The sequence below is a fragment of the Corvus moneduloides genome, chromosome 3 (assembly GCF_009650955.1).
Source record: "Corvus moneduloides isolate bCorMon1 chromosome 3, bCorMon1.pri, whole genome shotgun sequence".
Lineage (NCBI taxonomy): Eukaryota > Metazoa > Chordata > Aves > Passeriformes > Corvidae > Corvus > Corvus moneduloides.
The window spans coordinates 67,495,776-67,522,347 of NC_045478.1; the positions used below are offsets into that span (position 1 = coordinate 67,495,776).

General features: G+C 41.4%; 1 long non-coding RNA gene across 1 annotated transcript; it reads right to left on the bottom strand.

Moving 5' to 3' along the window:
- Nucleotides 1-299: 299 nt before the first annotated feature.
- On the bottom strand, nt 300-26,559 carry LOC116440839. Its single transcript, XR_004238777.1, has 3 exons — nt 26,376-26,559; nt 3,057-3,147; nt 300-1,459 (listed from the first exon to the last, which is right to left on the bottom strand). It is a non-coding gene; the product is annotated as an uncharacterized LOC116440839 (long non-coding RNA).
- Nucleotides 26,560-26,572: the final 13 nt, after the last annotated feature.

The window sequence follows — 26,572 nt, forward strand, 5'->3', positions numbered from 1 at the left end:
CTCTGAAAGTTTCTTGTAGCCTGTTAATTTCTGCTCTCGTGCTAGGTAGACATAACAAAACCTCTCTGGGCCTGCTTTCCAAGGACACCAAGACTGTCCTAGGCCAAAAAGCATAAACCAAAGAGCCTCTAAAGGGGGGGTAAGCTGAGGGCAAAACTGAAGCTTTAATTGGAGAATTAACCCTGCTATGCAAATGAACCAAACCTATAAAAGGGTGAAGAACTCGTGACCTGTCGTCCATCTTGGGGTCCATCTTGGCAATAGCCTCTGGCTTCCCAGGGGGTACCTTTGAAGGCCTTTCAAATAAATACCTACCTTTCTTCCTTACTCCTGTCTAGTCTCTGTTTCTAGAAGGCCTCTTAAGGCATCATGGCCAGCAGGTAAGGGGGGGTGGTCCTGACCCTTTACTCAGTCCTAGTGAGACCACATCTAGAGTGCTGTGTCCACTTCTGGCTCCTCAGTACAAGAAAGACAAGATGTGACTGGAGAGGGTCCAGTGGGGAGCCATAAAGATGATGAGGGTTCTGGAGCATCTCTCTTATGAGGAGCATCTGAGGGAGTTGAGCCTGCTTAGTCTAGAGAAGAGAAGACAGAGGGGATGTCACTAATGCATATAAATATCTCAAAGGTGGGTGCCAAGAGGATGGTGCCAGACTGTTTTCAGTGGTGCCCAGGGTGAGGAGAAAAGGCCGTAGGCTAAAACACAAGAACTTGCACCTCAACACGAGGGAGAGTTTCCTTACACTGAGGGCAGCAGAGCACTGGAAGAGGCTGCCCAGGGAGGTCATGGAGTTTTTCTTTCTGGAGACATTCAAACCCCACCTGGATGCATTCCTGTGTCACCTCTAGGTAGCCCTGCCTAGGCAGGAGGGAATGGACTGGATAATTTCCAGAGGTCCCTTTCAGCCCTAAGAATTCGGTGATTCTGTGACCACTATTTCAGCCATTTCACAGTAAATGGTGACTGAGTGCTGACCATCACCTGTGATTTCTAATGACTTTAGTCCTTCATCTTACAAGGGAAAAAATTGCTTGGGCAAGGTCTGGGTAGTGACTTACTAAACCATGCCAGGAGGGAGAAGTGAAATAGCTTTTCCACATCTGCAAGGTCTGTAATTAATGAGAATCTTAGTGCTTAACTATGTTGTGTTATTGCAGATTAAATGAGATGAGGTGAGAGTGGCCCAGACACAAAAGGGCAAAGCAAGCCCTGGGAAAAATGGAGATCCCAGCTACATAATCACTATCCACTGTTCCCTTAATTCACGTACACAAAGGTGGATCAATTCAGTGTAAGTAACAGACCTTGAGTTCTCTTAATCCACATCCAAAGCATTTTTCATGGTCTGTCACTAGCACCTCTCCTGGAGGCATCGGAGCTGAGAGCTGCATCAAGATGCTGGCAGTAGGCATTTGAGAAGAGGTTGTGTTTAAGGAAGTCAATGCTGGTCACTCTTGCCTATAACAAAATGAAAGAGGTCATTACATAACAAATATTTCCACCACCTGATTCTATTACACGATATATTTGAAAAACTAGGTTTGCAGACAACATCCAGCTGTATCCACACATCTAGTCCATAAAACTAGGTTTCTTTCACTACTTTTTGCTCCTTTCCCAATTCTTCCAGTTGCTTTGCCCACTCATATCCCACAGTTTCTTTATTTAGGTAAGGTTTTTTTTTGAGAAGCAAGCCTTTAAATCTCTGTGCAGTATCTAGTGCCCAGACGAGTGTGAGATCCTGCACATCTTGCACTGGCCAGAAAAACTATCCAGGCAAACTATGAAGAAATAGTCTGTCTTAATTTCAGCAGTGGTGACTTCATCCCCTTGTGGGTTATCACAGCCTGAAAACAGTATCTGTAGTAATTGAAGTGCTTTCTCAAATTCACTTATTTCCTTAGCACAGCTTGTGTTGCCATTGCTACACAAAGATAAAGCTTTATCAGAGAACAAACTCTGACAATTTCAGATACTGTATCTATGTCAGATGCAGAGGGTAAAAATGTTTTATAGAAAACATAAAAACAAAAAAAGGAGAGAGAAAAAAGAGGAGGCAGAGCCATAAGAGTACCTGAAGCATTCAGACCTAGCTGGAAATATAGCAGCTGCCATGCTACAGGTCTATGAAGACATTAAAAATCTGAAAGTTTTTTGATTTGATAAAATTATGAAAAATGCACATGTATGCTGCAAAAAACCAATAAAAGATCTGAAGAAGTCTTGCACAGTTGTGTGCTAAGTTGTGTGCTAACCAGATTTCACTTCCTCAGCAACAACACAGGCTTACAGAAAGCAGTGCAAGAGTTGCAGGAACCCACTTCCATTCTGACAGTGATTTATTATTGCCAACCCCATGATGTTCTGCAAAAGCAAATTTTCCCTTTCCATTTGAAATGCAAATTTTCTTTCAGTGCTGTTCTGACATGTAATTTTACTGGGGAAGGGTTTGGTAGAATGACTAGTGCTGTATTTTTTTCTCCCCAAAGGCTGAGTGGTCTGAACTCACAGCTTCTATATAGACTTGGTAATGCTGTAACTTTAAAAAACATCTTATTGCGCCTTAGACTGCATGCTGCAATGCTGTTTACAACTCTGTGAGGGTGGAATGGAGAAAGAGTTCTCTCAACTACAGCTGGGACTTTCCTGCTGGCAAGTCAGTTTGGGAATACCTGGAAAAGTGAGTTCTAGCTCTCCCTTCTCTTTCTCCTCGTGGGAACAAGCAAACCATCTGCTGTGGGTCCACATCTCCAGAACTGCCCAGGCTGGCACACAGCTCCACAGTGGGTTGTGCACATGCACACCATTCAGTTCAGGATGCTTTCACACTGTTGGCTTGGCTCCTTCTGGCAAAAAGTTTGCAAGACGCTGCTGAAAACGCTTCTCTTGTTTTTTTAGTCACTTACACAGCAGGCATTTTCTAAACAAGTGCCAAGCGCCAGCTTCTGTTTCAGGAAAGAGAAATGCTGCCTTCTAGGGCTATGGCACTGGGAGAGAAAGATCAAGCAGTGTAACAAAAGCAGGACTTGTGAGACCTAATTCTGTGAACTCTCACCTGCCACGTTGCTGAGGGATGTCTGCAGTCACAGGCACAGCCTGTCACAGTGGCCTCCTCTGGCTGAGCCTCTCTGTCACTGCTGAGGGTCCTGCCAATGAGAAATAGATATTATTTCTTTTAGAGTTTGCAGTTGTGGATTTTGTCATGAAGTGGAACCCATCCCACATGGGCCTAACCTTCTTTCTTTCTTTTGTTTGAACATATCTTATCTGCCAGATAGAGTAAGCGCTTATCTCCTACTATAAATGGATTTAACTTCCCATTCTGCTGGCACTCAGAAGAGCAATATTCAGCTACCAGAAATTCAAGAACAGGCCTCCAGAAAAGCTGATAGAGCAACAGCAATGAACCAGATGCTCCACCCTTATAAATTAGGAGATTATGCATAACCAGCTGTACCATATAAATGCCCAGTTTTATAGGATGCCATGGTCCTTGGTGTTTATCATATGGTGCAGCATCTGGCCAGTCCTGTTCATACCTCCCATATATCTGCTTTAATCAGATGTGGACTTGGGGTTTATTTACTTGCATGGCTTGATCTCAGCTAAGAATCACTTTGCGGCCCAGGGTGGGGTTCTGTTGTGAAATAACATTGGCTTTTGCCACAGATCTGTTAGACATTATCAAGTATTCCAGACTGCAGGGAATTAATCATAAATAGGTGGGGTTTTCTATGGACTTCAATGTTTGCTACAAAGATCAAAGATACAAATCTGTAAAACTCGTCTTAAAAAATAAAAGGAGAAATCTCAAACTCCTGAGTATTAGTTTGCCACAAAGGACACAAGACACAAAACAAGGGTGCTTTCTGCAGAGAAGGGAAGGGAAAGAAATGACACTGGTGTTCATGATCAGGAAAGTTATAGTCTCCGTTGCAACTTGTTTTCAGAATCTTTTGTAAAAGGTTCCCAAGGAAAGAAAAAAACCTTTTAAATGTAATTCCTCAAATTATGAAGTCACTGGTTGTTTTATTGTGTTACATGTTTACTCCACTGAAAACCCAGTTAAAGAAGTGATTGCTACCAGAATTTTGGCTTGAGATGGGAAAAATGGGAAGCTTGAGCCCCAATGCTTACAAGGAAAGGAATACCTGAAAAAGCTCAGTGATCTGAGGTAAATACTGAAGACAGTTTTAAATGTTTAAATATTTTGCTCTTTTCTAAGGCAGTGGGGCTCTGATGCTGAGTTGCCTACATATCATTACTAATGACAAAATGCAGCCCAGGAGTATCACACTGAGGACTAGACTCTTCACAAATGTCCTTTTAAACTCAAGAACCGGATGGCAATGAAGAGTCATTGTGCTAATTGTTATACCCACAAAAGAGCATCATAAAATTGTTATTAACTTAATTTAGTTATTCCAGGTAATGTGCTCCTAATACTTTTTTTTTTCTTTTTTTGGGTATAAGAAATCACAAATCATCCCAATTCCCAAGAAACAGCAATAAACTCTTGTTTTTCATTTTTTACAAGAGGAGTATTCTTTTAACATTGCTTTTTATGTGACACTGGATTTGTTTAATAGCTGACAAGTACATGATTGTTACAGGGCTAAGGTTTTATTTCTAGGCTAACTTGTGAATATAAATTCTAACATTTGGAAGAGAAAAGATACCAGCAAAAAGACAAACAATAGCATTGTCTTTGTTAAATCAAACTTAAACACTTCCAGAGGGTCAGTGAAATCATGCTCTGAGTGGAATGAGACTCAGAGACACAAACCTGGAGAAGAAACTGCTGGAAAAGACAGAAAAGGAAAGAAGACAAAGTGCACACAGACAGGGGCTGGGAAGCAGAGAACACGCAGCATTAGAGCAGAAGTGTGTATTTCAACAAGTGTAGAAAATAGGAGCAAAGTAATTTGACGTACAACACAGACATTAAGCAGTTTCTGCTTTGGAAAAGGAGACCCATATTCCTATGGAGCAAAACTCTTTATTATGTCAAGGAGAAGATATACCTATAAGGACACAACATAGATGTATTCTGATCAATTTCAGAATTTCAAAGACAATTTCAGCTATTTCAAAAGCAACCTTAGAGGGAGAAGAGACATCACAGAGACAATTTCTAAAGCCAGAGAGAGAAATTCATACGTGATTAGCAGATACAGTGAGGGATCTGCATGAGATCCTCACATCCTGAGGGTGGCAGCTGAAGCCATGCACACAGCATCTATGCTTGGGTGACTGAAGCTCTACCCCAGTCACTGAAATACCACTGTAATGTACTAATGGGATATTTACCAGGTACGAGCTGGACCCTGAAGTCATGTGTATTTGATTTGTAGGGTTACACTGACAAATCTGAAGAGAAAACCTGGTTATGGGGATGAAATGCAGATCAGATCATGTTGATGTGTACACTGGAGTTACAGGGTGCCTTGGGCACAATAGCCTTTCTAGTGCCAAGGATCTTCTCTTTGCCTTTGGGTGATTACTTTTATATTTGAATGATCACTTTTAAATTTGAACGATCTTGTGGAAAACGGAGTAGGATGAGTGAAACTCTGGAAAATTAATGTGAAGAGATTTCAGAAATTGACTGAGTTCCCAGTTTGGTACTTCTTTTTATCACATTCATTCTGAATACTTTCTGAGGTTCTCTCCTCACTGAAATATTGCTCCACTCTCAAAAATAACATGAAAATGTATGTTAAAAGTACAGAAGCTTACTAAATAAATAGTAAAATCCTCTCAGGTGCACAAGAAGTATCATTATGCCATCCCTGAGCACACAAGGACATTATTTCTTGCCAATTTGCTCCTCACTGGTGGTTGCCACAGAAAAACAGACTTCCAGAAACAACAGGAGACACAATGATATAAAGTACAATGTATTTTGAGTGCTTAAGATTTTGAAACACAACAGGCTGGGATCAAGCACAAGCAATGGGAAGACCTGAGTAGAACAGAACTAGGAAATCCAGCTGGGAGACACAGTAAGATCGTTTATTCTGTATGTTCCAGTCATACACCTCCTTGCTCTTCAAGCTGTGCTGTGACCTCAAAAAAGAACCAGAGCCACAAACAAGCAAGAGCTACTGCAGCTGTGTGATCCTCTCAGTGTGTGCAAACAGAGTATCTGTGATGCCTTGGAGAAAAGCTGGCCAAAATGGCTTGTGCTGGGAAAAGGTACTTTCCCTAATTTTTATACCTGCTGTGTATTAAAGACAGCTGAAAGCACCAACTCAAATTACCATTGGTCCTCTAAAGGAACATTATGTTGTTCATATTTTTACCATGACTGACTATTACAACAAAAAAGATTCTCTACTTCCAGATGAAGTAGGAAAAGTAACATTTCAGAGTGAGGCCATCAACCTGACCAAACAGAGCCATGCATTGGTGTAACCAATACCTGGCAACCTGTGGCAAGAAACATGACCTCTCAAGGTGCAAGGATAGCCAGTCATGTTATGGGGTAAGGTGGGAAAATAAGCCAAACACGGGAGGGAAACTGAACAGCCCAGAAGCTTCAGCTGATTTTCCACAAGCCTCTGCAATGCATGTGGATAATATCAACAAAAACACACCCAGAGAAATATTTCTAATAAAAAACTGGAATTTTGCTGCAAGGAAAAAATACGACTTATTAAAATACCATTCGTAACATTTTGGTTTTTGAGTGAAAAAACAAAATAAGATTCTCTTCTCTGTAGGAAAAAAAACCCCTGTGTCCTTAATCTTCCAGGCTGTGAGATTTCCAATGACATGTCTAAATTTCCTGGAGTAGGACAGGAATGGAAATTGTCCTAGACAGCTCTGATCAATCTTTATCTAACACATCCAGTCAGAACTCACTCTGCAATCAGTGACCTTTGGGAATGCTTTTCATGAGGTGCTATTTCTCTGAAAGCAGTATAATTCAATATATAATATTCAATGCTCCTGCCAGGAATGCAGCATACACATAATCTGAGGCAGGAGGTAAAAAGAGGACATTGCTCTGCACACTCATCAGCCTTACTTCAGGCGTTGAGGTTGTTCCAGCCACCCTCAGCTTCTTGTTAATAATGACAGCCCTGTGATTTTACCAACAGAGACTGACAGGTCAGCATTACATTGACAAGAGAACAAAAGAGTCTCCCCTGCCTTGGGTCAGGCCCCTTCCCTGCTCCAGGGGCTCTGCTCCTGCTCCCATTGTGCAAGTTTCACAAGTTACACTTCACAACACCTTGTTTCCTTGTGCTGGCTAGAAAAGAAAAAACAACACCCAAGAAACTTCTGCTGTGTAATCATGAGGGTCCAAACAGCTTACTGAAGTTTACGTGCAGCAAACTGAGTATTAACTCCCACCCTGCACTTCATTTCAGCTGGGAACAGTGCAGAACAGAGACATGGGTGTACCTCCATGAACAGTCAGGATTAAAAACATCTGTTTAATGCTTATGATCCAAACACTAGTATTTCTAATGATTTTTGAGACTTGAGTGAGCTGAAGACTGAAGTGTCACAACCAGCAGGCCAAAAGAGGAGACTGGAAGACATTACACCCACATTATGCAGGCACAACAGAACAGAGAAAATAGCTGCTTATATTATTGAGCATACAGTATTAATGTAATATTTCTTAAGTAGAATCAAGTTTTGAGGCAGATTATGTCCCTAGACCTTTGCAGATTATATCCCTTCCAGCCTAAAAGCATTTCAGTTAACTGGAAAACAGCATGGACAAAATCAACAAGAGAAAGACAGTCAGTCCAGTGGGTTCAAGTCCTAGGGCATCCTTGGGATATGGAGAAGACAGAATTCTCAAAAACTATTTTCAGTTTCTTAGTGGCAAAGCAGGAGAAAAGAGTGAGAGGTTCACTCTTCCCTCTTGGCTATTTTGCATTTGCTGTCATGGCTCAGGAAGCTGTGTATTTAACCCTCACAAGCAATTTACTCACGGTTTTAGGCAAGGAATGAGCAGGCACTGGTGAGTGGACATAATGGGTGTGGATGACCGTAAGTCTGGGGAGGTATCACAATTATTTGGAGAGGCTGTGAAGCAGAAGTAGGGACAGACTCTCTGCTTGCTATGGGCTGTGCCAAAATCAGAGCCAGCTTTCACAGTCCAAAGGCTAACTTTGCACAATGATACAGGTCATCTGTTCACTTGCTTAGGGACAGCATTTTAGCCAGAGTCCACATAAAAACACCAGATGTGAATGTTTCACTACCAGAGAAGAGTCAGAATTACATTGTAAAGAAAATCCCAATTTAAATACTACAAGTCAAAAAAAAATCAAACCACAGTCACAAGGTATAATTTCATTTCTCATTGATAAGTGTGCCTAGCTTGGCAGGACCCAGTCCTGGAAAAGTACATTTCCGAACTGAGCCTTTAATGAATGCATGAACACTCCTTTTTAAAAGAAAAGTATAAAAAGGAGGGATTTATTCCTGAAACAAATCTGTATTACTTTTCTCAGAAGAGGTACATTTCTACTCAGTGCACGCAGTTATTACTTCACAGATTGGAAAACAAAATAAAGCTGAAAAGAATAACAGCTAAATTCCAAATCCCAAGGCAATGTTTTCTAAATAAACCAAAGAACTATAAAAAGAAGTGTGGCTGAACCATGTATGGGATTATACTGACATGTTGTGGCAAGATGGAAGTAATGCAGTGCCTTAATCACATCTGTGACCATAAGCTACTCTGCTACGCTCTTTCCTCTGCTTGAAGAGCAGAGAGAAGTCTGGGATCCTCAGTCCCAAACGGAGGACAGGGACAAAGAAACTGAGAAAATGTATGAGCAAGATGTTATCACTGGATCCGTCCAGTATTTCCAACCATGGTATGTGGAACAGTGAAGTCATTTCCACATCTTAGCTTGGAGAGATGCAGAGCAGATTGCTTCCCTGTCTGAATCAAAAGTTGGAAACCCTCATCCCACACAGCTGCAGATGTGCATTTGGAGGCCTCCAACCTATGAGCTTTCAGCCAGTCGGAAAGCTCTCTGTTTTCAAAAAAAAATATCCCCAAATGATTCCACTGAATAATCTTTCCCATATCATTGATACATTGGGAAAAAAAGTTCAAGGACAAGCTGTGTTCTGAGACATGACATTTTCAGAGGAAAATGGCCGTGCAGACAAAATAATTAACAGACCTGTGGCAGTGAATAAGCTCCTGAAGTATGGAGGCTTTATAATAAGCCTTTCCATCTATGGATCCACAAGAATCAGTCTCAGTGCCGGAGAGCTACAACTCCTCCTAACCAGTGAATAGTTGTGGTAGGGAGGTAAAGGGTGACATGAACCAAGGCTGACCACCTATGGCTCCACCATGTCATCAGCTGCACAAGCTGGAGGACTTCTGCATGGTTACTTGGTGTGCTTTCTTTCTGGGCAATGAGAAATGTTTGAAACATGGAGCATCTTTGTCGGACCATGAAGACCACAGTCATTTAAACAGCAAGGCAGCTAGAAGAGCTCATCTTTCCTAGGTAAGAAAAAACACGGTCCTGTGAGGAACACATTATTCAAAAATATTGACTTCAGTGGGAGTTAATCATCTAAATACCCCTATTTTCAGAGTGCCTTAAATACTTTCATGTATTTATCTTTGTAGTATCCATGTGAAATACAGAAGGGCATTAATCAGTTTGTAAAGATTTACAGGCAGCCAATCCCCTTTGAACTGACTGCTAAGATTACACAGAAAGCTTGTGGGCAATGCAGGGAACTGGATTTTGTTTTCTAAGATTTTAGGACCTCAAATACTAGACTGCTGTGATACTGCCTATCGCACAAAAATAATCATCAATGTGATTTGGCATGAATGTGCCATAAGTGCCAAGTTATTTTAAGGGGAAATATCCATTCTGGCAAGCTGTGTTTCAAAAGATGCAGGAAGTTACAACAGAACAGCTGGCTCAGCAACAGAAAGGACACTCCCTTCTCTGATTCAGCCCTAGAATGACTAAAGACTATTCCTTCTTTTTTTGCTACTTGGAAGAAAACACCAAAATTAACTCAGTTGGTTAGAACATGGTGCTAGTAATACCAACGTTGTGGGTTTGATCCCAGTATGGGCCATTCGCTTGAGAGTTAGACTTGATGATTCTTGTGGATCCCTTCCAACGCAGAATATTCTGCGATTCTATTCTATTCTACTGGAAAAAAAGCAGCATTTTTGTGCAAAAGCACTTTCACTTTCTTCCCCAAGAAAGTGTGCTCTGTGTTTCAGCGGAAAACATCGACTCATTTACTTCTCAGGCCAGCAAAAATGTAGACACTCAGCCTACAGCTTGAGATGTGCTAACCACTGCTATGTCTTGACTTTTTAACCTCAGTTGCAATGTAAAAACAGATTCCTATTAATGACACTATTATGTACTGTTGGGGCCCTCCCCCCTGCCATGTGGTCCTGTGGGAGAAGGGCCCCGGGGTAGAGGCAGGGCCTATGGGGATTCCTGTTGGGGAAGATGAAACAGGAAAGCCTTATAAATATGATTGCCTGACAAAAGATTTTGGGAATATGAAAACTACAGGCGACATCGAAATGAAAGCCACTTTTGAAATACCAAATCTTAGCTACTGAACAACTGGAAAACAATGGTATGGCCGACTGAAGGTAATCCCCTCTTGATGGAACAATATCCTCTGCTTGCAGGCAGGTCCAAGGGTCAGAGCAGACCCTACTAGCTCAGCAGAAGGGGTCCAAAGAGTAGTTTTTAGAAGTTAAGATGTAACACTCTATGGTAATATAAGAACTCTTATAGGCTGTATGTAAATGCTATAGGATTTGTATCTTGTATTAGATTGGTTAGTGACAATTAGAATATTCAGTACAGAAGATGATTTATTGTATTGTAACCAGGACTTCACCATTCCATTCTATTCTCATCACTTCTTCTTCACTCTCATTCCTCTTGCTCTCTCTCTCTCTTACCCTCTTACTCTCTTGCTCTCTTGGGCCTGCTCAGAGCTGCCTGCTGCAGCTCTAAGCAGTGCCCCTATACCCACGCCCTTTGCAATAAACCGCATGTTCCAAGATCTGCCTATAGAGATCTCTCGTCACCGTCACCGTTCGTCTCCGTCTGTCTTCGTCACCGTCCAGCCCACCAAAGAACCTACAGTCTGGCGCCCATCGTGATTGCCGAACCCACACCCAGCACCTACAGTTTCCCTACTCCCTCGTCAACCTCATTCCCCCCCTGGTTGTTTTGTGTTCCCCTGCCCGGGAAGGACCCTCTGGTCCCGTGATTGTTCAGTTCTTGGCCAAGTTGCCAACCAGGTAGCTGGAAAAATAAACATCTCTGAAAATATCTACCAAGAATCGGTCCATATATTTCTTTTCCATGGGCCTTGTTGTCTGATACACGTGTTGCAAGAATCCCCACTGCAACAATGTACGAAGGGAATTGAAAGAAGCAGCAGCACTTTTGACTGTGCTGAACTTTATGTTAAGGTGAAACTAGTTTTGTTATTCCCTGCTACCTTGCACAGTACTTGGCTCCTCAGGCACAGAGAAGTATACAACTAAAAAAGAGTTGTGACTCCTGTAAAGAACCTGCAGTCCACAGAAAATGCACAGGCAATGCCTGTCGTGCCTACTGAGGAAATGTTTTCTGGAAGTGAACTATGTGCGGTATTATTATCTGTAGTATAAAGGATATCTATAGTAAAAGGAATAATGTTTCTGTGGCTGCTGGAAACTCACAATGTTGCTTCACATCCCTCCCACTGTCTTGTGTATAATTCTCCTCTCTGTCCTGACATAAATTAGTTAGTTACCAGAATAAATGCAGATACAAATACCAAATGGCTTGAAGTTTACTCACAAGAAAAATAAAAAGCATTATCTGCAAAACACTCAAAGTGTACCAGCAGTGAGAGGGTTTAAATCAGTATTTCTGTATTATACTTACAACTTCCTTGGTCAGAGACAAGAAAGTTGAAAAAAGCTACTTCACAACCCAGTGCTTCTGGTGCTTATATAGCATTGTGTTTCCTTGCACTGGTAAATTTTTTTGTATTTTATGTTACTGTAGAGACCAGAGAAAGCGACTCCAGCCAACTTGCTGGTCACCATGGCCCAATTTCACCCTCCCACTCTGCACATGCCACTGCCTACATCCCAGAGGCGTGCGCTGAACCACTGCATAAGTGGGCTGCTCCTGTCTGGGTGGAGCCCAGCAGAGCCTGCAGCAGCCCCTGGCACACACTGCAGTGCCAGCAGCCTGATTTTGGTGACACCCATCTTTACCTCCCAAGGAGCTGCACAGCTGTCAGCAGTGCAGAGTCTCCTCTCAGACCGTGCTAAAGGCTGTACGGGAACAGTAGCATCCCTCCAGCATCCATGGACTCCTCATCCTGCAAACAACAGGGAAGGCCCTGCCCTGCCACCCTTCCCTTTCAGTAACTTGATGCATAGACAGCTTCAGACTCCCTCCAGGCTCTCCAGCATGTCAGGAAGGCAAAGGCAAGGCATGAAAGCAGCAGTCAGGGTGTGCCAACAGTACAGATTATAACCAGAGAGGCAAGACATAGAAAATTCCAGTGTGGGATTATGGTAATAAGAAAGACTTCTCTCCAGTAATTCAGGCACTTCACCAAAGATTGTGCACTGTGCTAAGCACCATGCCTAGAAACTAAGTGCTACAATACTGAATGCTGCAATGCTGAATGTTGCAGGGCATGAATCCCATTTGTCTCCCTACCCCATGGAGCCCTGTCAGAAGTGCAGAACTTTGCAGCCATGTGGTGACCAACAACCCTCTGCAGGAAGCAGACAGGAGGAGAAAACAGACCACATCAGAGCATCTTGTGAGTTGCCAAAAGAATACATGTGCTATCTTGAAAAATTTATCATTTGAACACTTGAAAATGGCAACTTGCTTTGAAAACTATCAGCATTTCAAATTTGGCCCTTAGGTACAGTATCCATGATCTTTCCAGAGAAACCTGAAGAGGCAAAAAGCCTTGCTTTCCTCTTGAACTTCTGCTTCTCCTCGGAGGTGAAGTCATGGAGTGACAATGTGACAGTCCTCTGGATTCTTGACACTCACACCTTGACCATGCAAGGAAGTTTCTGTGGGTGAGCTATGAACTTTAGACCTGATGAAGTTTTCCCAGACAGCTAGCTCTACACTCTGATTTTTTTTCACTTTTGTTTATAGGACAAGCTTCGCTCCCGACTCCTTCCCTGATCTTCTAAAATCAGCAAAGCACAAAACAAATGTAGAAGTTGAAAATTGGATTTCCTGAGGGTGAAGCCTGTTACACTATGAGCACACATGCCAGCGACAGAAGATAACTGGTAGAAACTCAGACGTTTGTTATGCTTGCTGCTATTTAAACCATTTGCTTTTACACTGTTAATAAAACTAATTAAAACTTCTGCACAGCAGCAAAACCAGACCAGTAAGGACATGACTTGAGCAGAGTACAGAAATAGAAGGTTTCTTGAGGTGAGATTAGTCAGGCAATGGGCAAGTGGCAGCATACCTGCTCAGGGATGACAGCAAAGCCCAGGGGACCATATAAAGGCAATAATAGTGGGCAGGGTTAAGCATGAATAGCCAATTTTTAAAAGAGATATCTCTACCTAATATATGCTCAGAGGTTTTACACAGAATTTTGTGAACACACAGAATTCAGGCAGCCAAGCAGCTGGCTATATACTCGATCATCTCTGAAGTAGGCAGCCTCAGCAGTCAGACTCCAGCTTTGATCCACCTGTAAATTCCCCACTTTCCCATGTGATTTGCCAGAAAGAGGTGTTACTATGACTGGAAACAAGTTTATGCCTGATCTCTGTTCCCTTTAAAGTCAGACTGTTGCTCTGACCTCTTGTGCTACTGCTGCTTGTCAGTAACATGCTGTAAGAGATGAGGAAGTACAAAATATCACAATCAGATTTCCATGGCACTGTTAACGTGAGGTGTAAGTCAGCTCAAACTGTCACACTTGCTACCTTTACCATTATTTTAGAAAATATCACGGCATCAATTAAGCTGAAAACTTCTCAGATAATTTCCTACATTTTAGCACAGTAACAACAGTATAATGTAATGGGACTGTAACTTCTCTCTGTAGGCAGATGGCAAGACAACACACAAAGCATTGTAATGACCAGTGTGGGGTGTTGTTAAGACATGAATTAAAGCTCCTGGACTGGAAAACCTTTTTTTTTTTTAAATAGATTTTATAGGTATGAACTACATTACAGACACATGCCTTCAGTGTGGGCTCATTAAAATTACCAGAAATTAAGAACATGCTTAGCTGGTACTTTTGAGATTGATCTGATTATGTGTCACCCATCTAGTTTTGTCTGCATCTAGTTATTCTCTCTCATGGAAAGCCCTGTCAAGGTGAATCCTCTGACATACGTTTTCAAGTGTTGCAACACATCCTCTGAGGTAACTTCAAATCAAACGGAATTGAAACTGCACCCTTGAGCAGCCTCTTTCAGGCCAAATATCCAACATGAGATTAGAAACTTTATTTATCTTCAACACTGAATTCCAATTTTAATAGGACTCCATCATAAACATACATCTGGGACAGGATGTAGTTGCCTAAATCGGGGAAGCAGGTACATCTTAGGTACTGAGGGTATCCTGCCTGGTCTTCAGCTGCCACTGCAAAAGAGATTTCAGGCCTTCCTGTAACACATAGGTCTCCCTATACCTGTCCTTGCAGGTGTCCTGGATACTCAAGGAAATGGTACCCTGAGTATCTGATATTATCAGCTACCAGAGTGCTGCATATTGATATCTCTGTCCTTTTAGCTGGTGATGTACTTCCCTCCTGCAAGTTCTTGGATGAGGTGCAGCAAATCCACACCCTCTTTCACATAAACTGAAAACTGCCATCACAATGAGTGCAGGTCCTGCATCAGTGCTTAGGTGCCCACTCCTAGGCTGACTTGAACCTAGCTAATTTGGATGCTGTTAACAAGGCAGTATGCCCCAAAAGCAAACCCCCTGACTACTGCAGCCCACACAGAGCTTCATATTCCCTCAGACACACTGCTATAGGCATCTCAGGTACCTCGGATACAGGTCTAGATGACACCACGAGATAGCATAACCCCAGCACAGTGAGTGCTTAGCTCTGGTTGTGCAGCGTGGTGAAAGCCGTACATGTCGCTGCCTATGTCCCTGAGGTCTGTGTAATTCACAGTGCTGTCCCACTGTGGCTGCAGTGCCACCCGGCCTCACAGCAACCCATTCTCATTACTCTGGTTGGGGAAATCTTTCCCCTTGCCTGCACAAACCACCCCTGCTATTGTATGGAGATTTTTGCTTCCTTGAAGCAGCCATGGCAGGCCAGTTTGGAAGCCAGGATACCAGACTTAAAAGGTTAATGATCTATCTATTATGCTAAATCCTGTGCAGCAGCACTAATTCTTCCTATTCAATCATCCTTTTCCCAAGAGCTTGGGACAATACGAGAGACATGGAAGGCTACTGATTTATTGCTGTCATGCAAAAGGTCAGACTAAGGAAGACCAGACACTAGAGTCTGTTGCCCTATAAACTTAGTATATTACAAGCTGTTTGTTAGCTTGTCTTCAAAACATCCTTTGACAAACAGCCACTATAAAAATAACACTTGGATATTTTCAGTAACTTGCATTTCACTTTTCTGGGTTTTTTTCCAAAGGAAATGAGAAAATAGGTTCTATCACCTTCCAGCATCACATGTTCACTCTGAAATGGAAGCCAAGATACTCTGATTTACCATATGGGCTATTTACACATCACATCTCCATGAGGGATGAATTGATGAAAGTTATCACAGAAGATAACTCAACAAGACAGTAGCAAAGATTTCTGTTATTGAGTTAGAAACCCAGAGTATACAAAAATCAGTAATAAATATGTTTTCATTGAAATAAACTGGCATATCTCTCACTTTTAAGCTCCAAACTAGTGTTTAGGACTACTGAGAACACAAACATCAGTCTACACCCACCAGTAGAAAAATGTGCTTATATATGGTATATTTTTGGATATAAAAACATTTATGCGTGTAATGTAGATATATATATATATGTTGATATATAAGATGATTTAATATATATGAGCATATGTATTCTGTGCAAGCTGAGAGACACAAAAGAACCTAAGCCACAACTTCAGAGCTTCTCTTTGTAGGAGAGTTACCTTCTGACAGCAAGACAAATGAAATGGCAGCTGTGTTCATTCTCTAGCGCTCATGCTTGTTTAGTACTCTGATTAATGATGAGTGCTTTACTTAGCCTAATTTATCTCTCACAAGCCTTTATATGCTGCTCAGAACCCAATGTAAACTTTATGCGCAGATGCACCCACACAATAAAATGATTCCATATTGAAAATTACTTTAGTTTAATTTCAAAGTGAGTCCCCAAGGACCTCACTGGTTGGGATGCAGTATCTTGATCTGCCTTGACTTTAAGCTTGGGTTCATGGGCCATCCATAAAAGTTGCAATATTGCAGTAAAAAGGTGGAGTAGATATTAAAAGAAAACAGTGACATCCAGTTGCTACTTTGGTAAATTTTTTAGTTCATTTGAACATTTTGGAAAAAGAGGGAAAGGAGCAAGGGCACTGATAGAGGAAAAAACCTTTTATATTGGAAGTCCATCCTGGGAAGATTTATCTATCTAAGCAAGGTAAGAAACTCTAACCTTTACTCTAAGACTCCTTCTGACTGAGAAAATTATTCCATCCCAGAAAAAAGTATGAAGCATCAGCCTTCTAAAAAAAAAAAAAAGATGGAATCCTGCTGTGTCCTTATAATGATTTCTGACTACATTTCCACTATTATCTGAATAAATATTTTATGAGATGAAAGTATTTGATAAAATGGCATAATGTGGGATAATCAGAAGGAGTTTCAACACATCTTCGTGGACTCGTTTATTGCAACCTTTGCACCGGGAAAGAGCCAGGTCAGCGAACTCTATGTGAGTACTAAACAGCTGCAGAAGCTTAGAAATAGCCTGTGGTGGTAGAGTGGGTAACAGGAAAAAAACACTTTGTCATAGAGACAAATGCACATAGTAAGGCAGATGTGAACTCAACAACACTTACTGTCTTTCAGCAAATCCAGCAGAAATCAGGAATAACTCTCAAATTGACATGTAAACTCCTATGAGAAGGAAGCTTATTAGTCAAAAATTAAAGCATCTTCTATGTGGAAAGGCAAAAATGAAAAACAAATTAATGATAGTTCTTCACATCCTAACAGCAAAGAAGAGAAGCCAACTTAGAACACATATCCATTCTCTACATTTAAGTAGTTCTTGCTTTTTCAGTGAGATGAATACTACCAGCTATTTGGCAGGCCACTGCTGAGACCTGCAAAGGGCTTGCACATCCTCATCAATTGGCTAATTGGACATTCATTTTGAGACTAATCTTACTCAGAGCTGCAACTTCAGCTTTGACTGTATATTTTCTCTTTGTATTTTCTCTTTGTATTCTCTTTGTATTTTCTCTTTGTATTCTCTTAGTATTTAATTTTAAATGTAAGCTGATGCACTGAGTGCAACTTTTCTAAATAACGCTGCTCTAAGGCAATAAATACAGATATCCTTTCATTAAGTTTCTTAAAATTAGAGCTGGTATGGTAAGAAAACAAAAAAAAAAAATTATCCTTAAACTCTTTGAGATTTTTGTAGCAAATATAAATTTAGCACTTATTTTCTTATTAGAGCTAAGATGCTCTAATATGTTTTGTATGACATTGATGTTGATAAATGTAATGCAGAAGTTGCAGTTTCCTGCAGAGATGAATTGTTGACATTTTAGAAAATAGATTTCATAGAATTTACAACGACTCAAGTATTCATGCTATCAAGCATTTGTGTGGTCATATTGATTTCTTTACCATTACATAAAAACCACGTAGCAACAATGCTTTATTACTTCAGAAGTTAGTGGCATGACTTATAGCTAATGCTTTCAAAATGATACCATTATTGCTTCTTTATAGGCTATTTGTTTCTTCATTCAATTTTCTCAAGCAACAAAATACTTGTAAAAACTTGATTTCAAGAGTTGATAGTCTGATACTGGAGTTAAGCAGGGAAGAAGAAAGTAACAGAAACTTTATTCAGAAGCTATGAGATTTTCTTATTTTCTGAACAACTATAATGGAAGCAAAATTTCTGTTCAGGTTATTGCTGTTACTACTATAAATGCAAACTTATCCTCTAGCCTCTGAAAAACAGGGCGGTGATTCCTATAGGTAATTTCTAGTTGGTAACCTCATTAAATTTTTTCTGTATTAAACTTCATGCTCATACATTTACTGTGTTCCTGCTTCTGTGAGCATTAAAATCACCTTCAACTGCCATGGGTTTCAAGGAACCTGTCCCTTGTATCATAATAACGATTATTCACAGAATCATAGAATAAGCTGAGTTGGAAGGGACCCATAAGGCTCACGGAGTCCAACTCCCAGCCCTGCACAGCACCATTCCCAAGATGATGGGAAGTGCCATGTCATACTGCCTGTGCATGCTCCTGCTCCACTTAGAAGCACTTTTTTCTACTGTTAGGGCAAAATCCTGCCTTTAGGCATCCCTCCTTCCTTAACAAAACACTGCTAGAGTGACATTGCTCCCTCTTTCATACGTGCCATGTCTTTCATTTTCACAGGAGAAGCCATTCATTATTTATATGGAAAAAGCCCTCTCCATCCATGTGAGTAACTTTCATCTGTCTCTTATGATTTATTAAGCATTTGCCATGTTTTTCCTTTTCTTCGTTACATTATCATAACAGGGTGGTACCACCTTGAAAAGGACAGTTTCCACTCTGTTCCCAAGGGGAGGTAACCGAGCACTTTTGTGTAAACTTTTGAATGCTTGACTTCCTTATTCACAGTTTCTTGAGTATGACCGTATTTTGCACACCTAATTCCTAGGTGGCAGTGCTGCCTGGGCTAAGCAGACCATGTTAGGCCACAACGTGAAGGGTGATCCCCCCAGCAGGCACACCATAAGTACAGTTCTGGACATGTCACACCTGCCTGTGTGATGGCCATTGCATCTACATGTTTGCAGTGAACTCTGCCCTGTGTGTGGTGGCCCCAGTCTTACTGCCCATGTGATAAAATAGTCCTGAAAATATAAATTATCCAGATTCAGGCTTATCTGATTTCAAAGACATGACTGACTTTGGGCACTTAAGTTAATAATAATGTCTGACTTTTTTGCTGTTTGCAGCACTAATCACAAGAAGATCTCCCCAAGTGAATTGCAGTCCTCCGTTTTAGGAAGACACCTAAAATAGGTGTTGTTTTCGAAACTCAAACACGTGAACAGAGGACTGAAAATCAGACTTTTTAAAGCTCAGGCGTGTTAGCCATGCAGATGTGGTAGCACTACAATCAAGCAGCATTAAAAAAACAGCAGGTGTTCAAAAATAATTTGTGAACATAGAGTAAGCCCACAAATTCAGATGTCTGATCTAAACCCAGATGAGATTGCATCATTCTTCTACTTCTCAGGCCAGGAATGATGCCTCTAGCAGCAGGGGAGGTAGCTGAGATTTCTGCGGTTTCTAGGCCAGGTGTCATAGTATAAAGGATAGGTTGGACTCTTAGGACCCAGGCAGGAAGAGGTTTCCCTCCTGTTCCAGGTGTTTGCTAGACTCATTTCTCTCCTACAAGGCTGTATCTTAATGTTTCTGATAAGCAATTTAAGAAGTCTGGTTTGCAGGACAGGCACATTTTTTAGCATATCGTCATCGTGATTTTCTGAAGGTTTATGAGAGACCTCTTGGGAGCTTAATCCTTCCTACTTTTGCACAGCAGGATTTCTCTAGTTATGCCTTATCATACCACTTAATTATCCAACAAATTAATAAAGGGAAGAGGATGAAAGAAATAAAATGACTTGAGTAGCCCAGTGAAACCTATGCATACAAATGACATACTGAGTCATTATTCCTCTACTAACTCCTCCCAAAGAGACAGTGGGGAGATATGCAATTCATGGTCAGTCCAATCAGGCTGCTCTTGATCCCACTTAATCCTTGGGCACAACCTTCTGATGTTCTGGAGGCTGCATTCTGAGGACAAGATAAATGATGTCTCTTCAGGAAGGATATCAGTTGTTTTCCTTTAGAGGAGGCATTACCTGATTTCTACCTGCAGCAGAGGATCTTAAATCAAACTTCATCTTGCAGGCTGTTGGACTCAAGCATTTCCCAGAGCACTTTCTGCTTCAGTGAGTGTCCTGGGTCAAGCTCAGTTGGGAATAGTGCTGTTATGATTTTTACTTCTCAGTCATGGTTAGTTTTCTTCCACCTCGGTGAACTCACTTTGGATTTGGTTTTATGAATCAGGAGTGGTCTTGGCTGTGCTCAGTGGTTTGGTCGGCTGTTCTGGGCTATGCAAATCAGGATTTGTGATACCACTCAAAATAGCTCTGCAGATGTGACTTAGGAGAGTGGAAGAATGACTTTTACTTCTATGTTTGCAATGGTTTAACTTTACTGGTTTTGGCAGTATCAGTAGACCAAGACAGATCAAGAATATGTGCCACATCCTCCTACATGCAATATTGTGGAAAATCATAACTACTCTTAATTGAATTAGAGACAAGGAAAAGCTCCGTTAAAGGTATTAACAAGTGGGGTCACTGCAAGGCTTACCATGCTTTCCTGGAGTGTAAGTCTTATAATAAGCAGTTTAATTTTAGAGGTGTGAAAAACAAGGTTCACTCTCCTGTGAGAATTTAAAGGGTTTAATATAAAGACAATAAGAGACACATAAAATAAAGCAAAGGGATAACAGCCGGGTGCCTTGGCGCTCTGCAAGAGCACACCTGATGCCCAGGAATAGTCTTTTTTATACCATTTTTACTGTCTGTTCTCTATGCATATTCAAACTTTTCCAGGAACTGTTCTGCATGGCCACTCCTTGGTTCCGCCTTTTTAGAGCATGCGTATTCTTCTGCCTTGCGGTTTTATTTCTTTTGATTCTTGGGGTTGGGCCCGCTAGGTAAGAGCTGATAGTAGGGTGGATCTCTTAATTCTCCAGACAGTCAGGGCTGATTGCAGCTTTGGCCTCTCTGCTCCCCGGGCAGAGCGGTGATAAGGGCTCTCGGACCCTCCTGGCTGCCCGTTCTCCGGGCGGAGCAGCCTTTGGGCCCTTTTGTTCTCTGGACAAAGTGTTGATCAGCAGCTTCTCGGGCCTCATCCTCTGTTTGCTTGGAGGTTATCTTACTTGCTCACACTTGCTAACATTCTTGCTAAAAAGAAAGAAAACTACATCCACGCAGCAAAAAGCATTTCTAACATTATATAGTATCTACCTTAATACTTGCGAGAAGCCAATATTATATGTTTATAACAGAGGGATTGTCAAAAGAAGGTGAGATGGAATATTCAGAAGGAATTGTTTTTTTCTGTGAGGAGACCTTTATTTTGTGACTTCACTGTCAAAAAGATCAAGAAAAAGTATATGTGTAGCAAACAGCCGTGGGCTAGGAACATCAGCCTCAGCAAACAGCTGCTTTCACTGCTCCACTTAGGCTTAGGCTTCTGAAAGTCACAAAGCCTAGAGCTCCAGGGATACTGGAGGGAGTCTCTTGAATTGACTCCCTTCGGTTAACCCATGACATGGTGGAGCTGAGGTTCAGCTGCAGGTGGCACCATCTTGACACAGGACTGATATTCTGGCTGCTTTGGAAGGGGACAGGAACGCAGAAGGATGTATACATCCATTTTCAACTTATTAACTGCAGGTAACCTATACACAAAGTATCTCCACACATGTTGGCTCCTGGTATAGGAGAACTTTCTCCTTGGTTATGTTTGCATTTATTAGAAACACTTTGTAAGAGCCAAAAGGCAAAGCATTTGCAGAAGATCCAACTGAACTATCTCTAGGGTTTAGAATATGTACTACTCTCATTCATTTGAACTTGAACTTTAGGTAGCTCCCTGTACAGCTGTGTAGGTGTATTCCTAATTACAGCTGTGTTTAAGAATGATTTTTCATTGCTGCTGATTGTTTTACCTCTGAGTTAAAAGACTGCTTATTTTGTTTAGTCAATCAATCTACAAAGAGCAAAGAAGGAATTTTTAAGGTGTTTCAGTTCACTGTGAGCAAAAGCAGGACTTTCAGGCCCGTTTATTCTTCCAAAGTTCTGAAAAAGAACTCTGTTTAAATGAGATCTATTAAACTCTTTATCGAAGGTCTTAAAGAAATATAAACATCTGATCCTTTTCCTTCAGCCTATGACTGAAAATAACTGTGCTGGTTTTCATACCTTGAAAATTGTGAACTTTTATATAATCTTTTACAGTAAATGACAAATACTTTAGGAAACAAGATGATGAAGAACCTCTTTCACGAGAGGTATTTTATGGGGGAAGATGAGTAACTGTTGTTACACTAAAACTACTGTAGCACAAGGAATAAGCTACAAACTCTGTCTGGAGGAACATGAATCATCACTCAAAAAATTTTATTTCACTCAGTTTTCTCTTTCAAAGCTCTGATAGATTCATATATCAAAGAAGGGATAAATGCTATTTAACTTATATAACTCATACCCTGTGTAAGTATACATTTATTTTCAAAATGTGAGTGAATTTCATAATCAGAAAGGAAGTATCACAAATAAATGAGCTGGTTTATTTTCCTTTGGATACTTTCTTAGGAGTTTTTAAATACCACCATGAAGGGTAGCAAAGCTAGCAGTCAGACAGTCTTCCCATTGATGTGAACAGGGTCAGAAGAACTTACTGGCAAAGCAACAAGTATCAGGATCAGCAAAAGAGACACCTTCCCATCAGTCTTCTGCTGAGCTGACCAGCAAGATGACCATTGCCTCTTGATTGCACCAGCAAAACCTAGTAGCCTGCACCTGAGTTTTAACCTGGCTGGGAGAATACAGATTCAACAACAAAGAACTGATTAGTAGGCAAAGGACGTTGCAGATATGAGAGGCATAAAACTGTACAGTATCAGAAAAAAAGCATCCCAATCTAACCCTAAACCAATTGGTTAAACCTAAAAAATCCTCTTGGAAGGTGGTTGTTCAGGTTACACAAGACACAGATTTGTTCCTGCAGTGAGCACAAAACACAAACACCATCCTTCTCAGTTCTGCATCTGGATTTCAAAACATAGTCTGATAGCATCTTTTAGTATTTTCAAGCACTTTTTCTTTAAGTTCCTCTGAAGATTACTATACTGCTACTGTTCTGTTGAAAGAATGCAAAGGCAAAAATTTCCTGAAATGTTTTCTGAGCAACAGTGTAGGTTTATCTTTTCCATGTATAATTTAAAAAAGCATCCAAGGCAGCCTACCTGCACCTTAAATTAAAACAATTAAAAAATTTCCATAGAAAGATCAGCTGTGCAAGGCTGGATTGGATTGTGGCCACATGTCTGAAGTTTCCAGTTCCTTCTAGTACTCATGTTGTTCTTTATGGATACATTTGGTAATGTCGCATGCTATATGCATTGAAATGACTCTTTCATTTACACTCCTGAGTTAAACTATTTACAGAGTAAAGCATAGGCCCTTGATTTCCTAAGACCATCTCTCTATTTGCTGGCAGGAGGAAACGTCTCAGAAAAGTTCTTGTCTTCACCAATAGCAGGCCCAGATCCAGTGGGATGCATCTTGTGATTCTCTTGACTGAAACTCTATTTTTGTCCAAACAGGGCCTTTCTTATTGCTTGCAGACAGTAAATATAGTCTGTAGAAATATCTGTGCAGTCCATCTACCTCACTCTTCGCCTGCTAGCACACCCAGCAACAGTCACCACCCAAGCACAGTCAACATATCACCATCAATTGGCAGAAACACAAGGCCAGACACTGCCAGCCTCACTCAGGCAAATTTCCAATGAAAGCCAACAGCAACTTAGACTGAGAAAGGAGCGTGGGATTACAGGTAGTGTTGGAGCCAAAAGCCGTGTGTGCACTGTTCCACAAAATAAACATATTTCTAAGAAATGTGAGCAGTACTGAGAATGAGAGGGAGATTGCTGAAAAGCACAACTATGACTTGATTTCAACTGCAGGTCTTGTGATCAGGGAAAGAGAAAGAAAATAAAAAGGGCACTCACAGTCCCAGATTGATGCAATCAAGCTAGTTAACACTCCCCACCCTGTCAAGCACAGAATTTCCTCCCTCCTGCTGGGCTTCTAGGGCTAAGGATGTCAGGTGAAAAAAAAACCTCAAGCCTGCCAGCAAGTTCCTTGGAGAAGCAAACTGCTCCTGAACACCTGTCACAGAGCATCTTATCAGGAAAGATTATAATCTCTTTCTCACACTTATTTTACAAAGGTAGAAGCTTATCCTAACACCATTTCAACACCCAGCTAAAAAGGAGAATAAATCAAAATGTCAAGGATTGGATTTTTTTTCCATTTATGATACATAATCCTAAATGTTCTTCTGACTTTTTCCATTGTACAGCTAAATTAACTTCTTGAGCTAATTTTTTTATAATAAAGAGTAAATTCTTCAACCTATTCAGTCTTTTAGCTACTTTGTACTGCAGTTAAATTCTAAATAAAACCCCTCTCTTGTACAATCAATCTGGAGTAAATCTGCAGAAGTTAAGGGCTATATGCAAATTTGCTGTAATGTAAATGAGAGAGATCCTGTCCTGCTAAAATTAGATTATTCCATCATTAATCTCTTACGTATATCCTTTATTTCAGACAGAAAAAATGAAGATGGAGAGGAAAAATATCAAAATACAATGGAAACAAAGCTCCACTGTCATGGGTGAAGATGCAGTCAGAGGTCATAGCAAATAGTACTGGCAGTGCCAAACTCTGGCAGAAAAAGGGTATTAATTTTTCTCTTCAAGATAAAAAAGAAAATGGAAAATGAGACACTGAAATTGAGGGGCTACTTCCACTCTTTGTAATACTCAGAAACTTCAGCCACTTGTGACAAGGTTTCCCGTCTAAAGCCAGGCTCCAGTCTTCAAAAGTCAAGTCAGCTGGGACATTTCCAAGATCAAGGGTAGGAGAATAAAAAAAAAAACACCAGAAGGCCTCCTCTCCCCACTTCTGCTTAAAATGCCATTTATCCACAAGAGTTTAAGAAGTTTCAGCTGAATGTGGAAACATTTCTAGTTAGAGAAAGTAGTGTTATCTTTCATCAAAATCTTCGTGAAAAATCTGGCCAAAATTTATTGACAGGAGAGACACTGTTCAGTTGAGTACCTGAACTCACTACAGGTCCTCTCATCATTCATGGTATGTATACTTAAGACTGTGAGCAAGCCAGATTACTTGCCTTGAGACCATGGCTTTGAACTTTGGAAAGCTGTGCTGTCTGTGGAGCCAGAATGAGGCTAGAAACCTCATTTTCTCAGCACACTTTCAGACTGGGCCTCTGTATGCGGACAAAGGCATCAAGTACCCCCTTCCTAACACAAACAGCACAGCAGGCAAAAAAGCAGGAGTTGCAGGAAAGACACAGAGTGACAGAGTCAGCTAATCTGGGAAAGAGACCAGTGTGGAACACTGTAGTGTATATCTCTATAAGTATATAGATACTTACAATATATATTACTCTGTACATGTACCATGTACAGCTTCTAATCCTCTGCAAATTAGAATCAGATAAACAAGCAAGACAATAATTTCCAGACACAGCCTCTTGTTCTACCAGTCAACCCATGCTGACCATCACTTCAGTGAATTGATCTGCAGCAGTTGATTGACACCTGGCTCTTGTTTGCATGGTACTCCTTTTATGCAGAAAGGCCCGAGGGAATGGTTGGTGATGAAAAGACTAAGAGACCAAAAACTAGCAAAAGAGTGCCAAGATGGAGGAGGTAAACTTGAAGGGAACAGAACAACTGGGAGGACAGTGAATCAGGTCAGCTGGCAGGAAAGGAGCTGGCTGGGGTCTATCTCAGGGAAGAAGGGCTGATGTCTCAGCACCTTCAACTGCTAGAGCCTCCCCAAGTATTCAGTCTGTAGCACCCCACGAGCACAGCGTGCACCCTTTCAGGTTCTCTCACCTCCTGCTCTCAGTGAGGGCTGCACTGAGCAGCTCTACACACCCCCAGCAAGAGCTAAACATGTTATTTCTCACAAGCCCAGAAATGCTGAGGTGGGAATGTGCCTCTGCAGCGCCTCTACTCCAACCGGGGTCAGGTGGAACAGGATGCTCAGCTCCATCACCAGATGGATTTTGAGTATCTCCAGGAATGGGGACTCCATAGCCTCTTACCATCTTCAAATACACAATTAAATGCGAAGTAGTAGGGAAAATCATATCTTTGAATACTCAGTGATGTAGCACGTTGGCCTTCAGCTTCCTCCGGAAAAAAAAAAAAAAAAAAAAAAAAAAAAGGTGCGCAAGAGCATCCCACTCACGTCTCACGGTGGTTTCGAGGGAGAATTATTCATCAGTGAAAGCACTGAGGGGTGCAGCAGAAATCACCCCGCAGCCTGGAGACGGTGTCACGGCGGGACGACAGGGCCGCGGCAGCATCCCCGGGCGCTCACCGGGTCCCGCAGGCCCCACGGCGCCGCGGGAGCGCTCCCGCCCAGCGCGGCACCTCCCGCCCGAC